The 5,984-nt window shown below is 55.8% G+C and overlaps 1 protein-coding gene across 3 annotated transcripts in view; it reads left to right on the top strand.

Moving 5' to 3' along the window:
* Nucleotides 1-5,984, top strand: part of TTC7B (tetratricopeptide repeat domain 7B) — a 185,146-nt gene that overhangs the window by 151,674 nt on the left and 27,488 nt on the right. The window lies entirely within an intron of this gene.

Here is a 5,984-nt window from a genome sequence, read left to right as displayed (position 1 = left end):
CTTCTTATTTGCAACATAGTATATAGTTGCTTAGAGTTGCAGTTGAGAGGCTGGCAAGTGAGGCAGCGAACGTTGGAGTCTGCAGCAAGCAAGCCTCCTGCTCGCTTCAGTGCCTGGCTGCCGGCCGCCATCTTGGCTGACAGTTAATTTGCATATATTCACTGATTAGCCAATGAAAAGGGTAGCGGTCGTACGCCAATTACCATGTTTCTCTTTTATAAGTGTAGATGTCGCTTCCATGTCTCGCTGCCATCACCTGCAGGACAGGATAAAGCCCTCACTGCTGGTAACGGGTGGCGGGGGGCATTCTGCCTGTGAGTGAGATCGAACTTACGGAAACCGGGTGCCGCATCTGCCTGACTCTGGGCAGAATATGCATCGTGCTTGTGTGCGCGGGCGAACGTGTATGTCATGTGAATGGCTGGAGTCGATTAGGACCTTTGTAGGGTTTGTGCCGTAAGGACCTAAAGCAATGGCTTTGTTAGAATTAAGATGTAGAATTTTATCATATATTCATATCATGTCTTCTTCATATAGTCTTTGAAGAGGTCAACTCAACAGACAGGCTCCCTCAAACTGTGCCGTGTTAGCTACTGTGGTGGGAGCTCTGCTGCTCTGAGAGGCACAGTAAACGTGACCCCGCTCTCTGACAGCTGATGGAAACCAGGTAACACCCGCGTCCACATCAGCTCTAGCAGCACTGCCAGATTCTGTCCGTTTTGCAAGCTTCAGAAGCAACTGGTTAGATCCAGGTCTGACACCCACGGCCGAGGCGTTTCTGTGACGTTTGTGGGTCTCTTCTCTCGTGGTTGTTTTTCTGGTAAGCTCAGTGGAAACGGGTGATGGGAACCCAGGGAAAGCTAGCTTCAGATCTGAGGGTCACAGGTCAGATCTCCCCGCTATTATAGGAGAGGGTCCCTGTATGTCCATTTGAATGGCAGAGACCATGAATAGGACCCCCGAACCTTCATCTGCTCTGTGAGGTTCCGGCCGGAGCCCAGCGGGGAGCACAGACCCAGGCCGACCAGGGGTGCTTGGGACAGGGTGCCGCCTTCCAGTGGGGTGGGACCCATCCCCTGGTTGCCCTCGCCCCCGCCAGCACCTCCTCAGACTCTTCCTTATAATACCTGGGGGCCGACCTGCATGGGTTGTGCATGTTTTTCCCCTGGTTTGTTTGGATCCATGTGACAGTTTTATTTAAATTATTTTTGAATAAATAATACAATTTTGAATAAATAGTGCACAATTGAAAAGGTACAAAAGGCATCGAACGAAAAGACTCTGCCCATCTCTGAGCCTGTCTCTCCCACCCACAGGCACCCACTGTCAGCAGTCGGCACCTTTGAGATGCCACACTCGGAGGTCACTGCTGCCCCACACGCGAGGCTGACTCACGCCTTCCCGCAGCTGCAGAGCATGAGCCCATTGTATGAACTTGCCATCATTTCACCAGGACTCCCTCGCTTAACATTTAGATTCTTCCTAGCATTTTGCTGTTACAGACAATGCATCAATAAGTATTGTTATGTGTATTGTTCTGTATCTGTATCTAAACGTGGAAATGATGCATCAAAGGGTGCATACTCGAATTTTGATAAATCATGTCAGATTGTATGAATTTATATTCAGTCACTAATGTCTGAATGCCCATTTTCTCGCATCCTTGCCAATGCAACGAATTACCAAACGTCTCGATCTTTGCCAGTCTGACGGGTGAAGATGGCATTTCAGTTGCCTGCTCATGACGCCCGCCCAGTCATCTGCTTAGATGCTCAGCTTTTCTTTCCATTTGTAAGCATTTATTATGTCAAAGAAATGTGCCTTGTCTGATATGTGCTAGAAATATTTGTCCCCGTTTTTATTTTGTTTGTTTGTGCTTTTTGTCCTTTTTACTGCCAGTTTTTAAAACATACATTTATCCGTCTTTTCTTGATGGCAGCTGGCCTTCATCTGACATTTAGAAAGCAACTACCCATTTTTACGGTCTCTTTTCCTGAAAGTCCGGGGGATCTGCCAGTGCCACTTGTACATTCGTTTTATAAAGAAGGTCGGAGGGGTTGTCTGCCCCTCTTGCAGGAAGGAAAGCCAGGCTAGACAGAAGGAAGCGCCTCTGAGCTTCCTGCGGCAGAGTCGGAGGTGGAGCAGAGGACTTGATGTTCACTCCACGCGCGACCCATCTCCCTCCGGCTTTGTCTGCCGCAGACCTCGGTGCTGCCATTGGAGCCATTCATTCCCAGAGACTCCGAGCAGAACCAGGACCCTTCCCAGCCAAGCAGCCTGGGTGCCATCTTTCCATTTCCACGTTGGGATGGCAGCTAAAAATGACACTGCAGTAGGTGGTTAATTTCTGCTTGTTACTTACTAATAATTATAGCTTTCACTTTGGCACCTCTCACAGTCGAAACCGACGGCTATTCTTAGATGTGCAAGATCAGATTTTCTGATTTCTGCCGGGAATTGAGAGCCATGATACTCTCACAGACTCCTTGGCCCTGGCCCTTTGCCTTTCCCCCTGCCAGGCTCCTTCCAGCCACCAGCAGGCCCTGTGGCACGGCCCCTCCCCTGGCGAGACGAAGACAGCTCCCAGGCAGTGGCCTGCTGTCACTCAGAGGGAGCGCCCGCCTGTGGGTGGGATCGCGGTCCCTGGTCCTGCCTGCTCACACAGTGCCCTTGTTGCTCAGTCAGCCCACCAGACTGCCCCTTCCTCTGCCCGGAGGTGGGTTTTAATTAATGGTCTACAGCTTGCAAGTAGCCAACTCTTATCAAGGACTGTGCGTGTGTCAGACAGTATTCCATGAACTTTATGTCTCGCGTCGTTTAGTCCTCATGATAGCCTTATGGGGCATGAATGCCCTGTTCACCTCATTTGACAGATGAAGAAACTGAGGCACCACTGTCGTCCCTTGAGTGGCTGGTGGTTCGCTTTTCCGCAGCGGGAAGCCTGGGGAAGAGCTGGTGTGTGGGGTCAGCGGAGACGAGAACTTGTCAGGTGCCTGAGAACATGCAAGTGACAATGTCCGGCACAGGAGTTTGGGGGTGGGGTGTAAAGCCAGGACGTGATGCGAATGGCTGGGAAGAGAATGTCGGTGGAGGAGGGAGAGGGCAGGGACAGGGAGCTGAGGCCCCACATTTAAAACCTGCTGCGGGAGGAAAGGCCAAAGAAACGGAAGGAGTGGGCAGCAAGGCGGGAGGGGACAGGAGGGGCGGTGGTGGCCGCAGAAGGGGTGCACACAGGAGCCCATGCGGCAGTGGGGAGCGAGGGCTCTGGACTTGGACGAGTGGAACCCGGGTCCCACCATGGTGTCCACAGCAGGGCGACCCCTCTGAGCCCTAGCGCCCTGCTCTCCAACATGAGGACAGTTGTGACAGGTGCACAGGACAGTGTGTGGAGTGCCCGGCGCGTAGCAAGCACCGCACAGCTACTAAAATAACTGTTTTTAAGTAGGAAATGCTGTTGAGCGACCGAGTCAGGTGGAGACAGAGTGTTGGTTGGATTCACCGTATGGTGTTGGTGGCCGGACAAGACAGGTGGTGGCGTGGCGGAGATGGACCACGCGGATGTGGGCTGCAGCGTGGATGGCGAGTGAGGCGAGAAGGGCGAGGGCACGTTTCTCGCAAGAAGAACCCTGGGGAGCACAGTGGGGATGTGAGGGGAGCTGGGGAGGAACCTGGGTCAAGGAAGAAGGTTGAAGGCGGACACAGAGCCTGCTGATTGCTGATGGATGATGCAGTCAGGATTGAGACCCTGTCTGTCATCCAGAAAACAGGACATGCACAGGCGTGATGCGCTCCAGAAGGCCAGAGAGTGCCGGCACCAGGGCTCGGGCAGAGGGCTGGCCCTCAGAGCAGAAGGGGCAGTGTGGATGGGCGCAATGGGCAACGAAGAGCAGGGCGTGAGGGCTCAGTGGCGAGAAGGGGCTCAAGGTCGGCTCAGCTGGTTTCTGTCTCCTCTTTGAACGATGAGTCAAGTTCAGCGGGGGCTGGGGCGGAGGGCTAGGGGAAAGGGTTGAGGAGTCAGGAGAACATCCAGACCAAAGCCTGGGAGGGGACACGGTGTATGGCCAGTGCAGCCAGGAGCTAGTCTTGCCGTCCCACCGAGCCCCTGGCAGAGGGACCCCTCTGCACAGCCGTTTGCAGACTCGGAAATAAAGGTCAGCCATGCAGCCAAGCCCTCGGTGAGGACAGGACCTGGGCAGGGTTCCCCCCGGGGGACTGCAGGCCCCGGCGTGGGGCCCGGCCCCGAGAAGCTCAGGGTAGGACCAACGCATGAGAACAAAGCCGCCGCCTCCTTTCGCTTCCCGAGCCCCCAGAGGCAGCCCCAGTGAGCCCGTAGGGATGAGGGCCTCCCTCGGCCTTGAGGATTGGGAGGGTGACCAGACACTCGTCAGGACACACGACCCCTTTCCTCTTGGCCCTCGTGCTGAATTACATGAAAGAGTGGACACGGGAGGCGGGCTCCGAGCACCTGCGCTACTGGGGACCCCTCTGCCCTGCCCGGGCAGGGGCTACCCCACAACCAAGTGGCTGAGGTCTGTTTCCCAAGCACAGTCACACCCTCCCCCCATTTAGGGAAGCAGGATTTAGGGTAAAGGACATGGTTTTGAGGGGTCAGGTTTTTAGCTCCCTGCCGGCCTGCTTGCCTGTGGGCCTGACCTGCAAGGCCGGGGAGAACCTGAAGGGACACCAGGTCCCTTCCTCCCTGTCTGCCAGTTCTCAGGCGATCGCAGGTGTAACGGCGCCCACTCTGTGTTCAGCCCTTTGGCTGCCTCTGACATTTAGTGTTCCTTTGTGGGAGTCTCAGAAAAGCCCCCCCCCCTGGCTAGACAGACCCCCAGGGAGCAGGTGTGGCCAGCAAAGGCACCTTTGAGAGAAGAAAAGAGTCCTCACATTCCTGGGCAGACACAGCCCTGTGCTCGGCACACACCGGCCAGCGGGGTCCAGGCTGGACTTCAGCCCTGCTCTGCCCGGAGCACCTTTGCACAGTGCACACCTGCACAGCCCGAGCCCCAGCAGGCACCTTGGGCCCCATCCTTCAGCTGCAGCCCCCGGCCGGGATCCTCCTCACCCTGAGGAGGAAGTGGTCCTCAGACTCGGCGCCGATCCGCCCGCAGGTCACACCTCATTCAGTCACTCATTCACTCCCAACATTCCCTGAGCTCCAGCTGTGTGCCTTGCACTGTGCCTGTCACAGGGGACACGGCAGCGAACAGCACCTGTGACGCGTGGCTTACGTTCTAGAAGGACGGTAATGAGACAAGATGAGCGTCAGTGGGTTCAGGGAGGAAAAGAAAGCAGGGAAAGGTGGGAGCAGCAGGAAGGGCCTTAGGCAGGAGCGGCGTGTGGGGCCGCAGGCGGAGGCCAGGCTGCGGAGGCCTCGCCTCCAGGACACAGCTCGTTAGGTGCGCGAGGAAAATAGTAAAACTTTTCTATCTCTTTTTCCTGTTCTGTTTCTGTCTCCGTGTGCACTGTATGTTAACATACAGATATGTAACTCAGAGATACAGGGACAAACAGCTTTGATGCTGGGGGTCAAGGCCAGAACGGAGGAGGGCGGGGCCGGCCTGGAGGTGGAAGCGTCAGTGGTCACAGAGCACAGCAGCCAGTGAGGAGGGCCCTGGCAGTGGTCTTGACAGACACGGCCGAGGAGGGCACAGAAGTCCGACGTCCCGGCACTGGGAAGACGATGGGGCTGTGGTCCCAGCCCTTGGGGGGGGAGGGGGGCTTGAGTGTACCTGAGAGACAGGCGGGGGCATTGGACACATGTGATGGGCTCTGGGGCGGGCTGGGCAGCAGAGCATTCAGGACTCTGGGAGAGTGGACGCCTGAGGCTGGAGGTCATTTCCCTGCTTTTTTGAAGGTGACAGCTCTGTGGTTCCAAGAGCTTGGCTGATGTGGGACAGTTAACCAGTTAACCGTCTCCAGGGCGCAGCAACGTCCCCTGGCAGAGGGCAGGGTCTAATGGAGCAGCCACTTTATTTCACCCC

Source organism: Myotis brandtii, unplaced genomic scaffold, assembly GCF_000412655.1.
Source record: "Myotis brandtii unplaced genomic scaffold, ASM41265v1 scaffold332, whole genome shotgun sequence".
NCBI classification, from domain to species: Eukaryota; Metazoa; Chordata; class Mammalia; order Chiroptera; family Vespertilionidae; genus Myotis; species Myotis brandtii.
The sequence above is the reverse complement of the archived record's forward strand: the minus strand, read 5'-3'. Positions and strand labels throughout refer to the sequence as shown.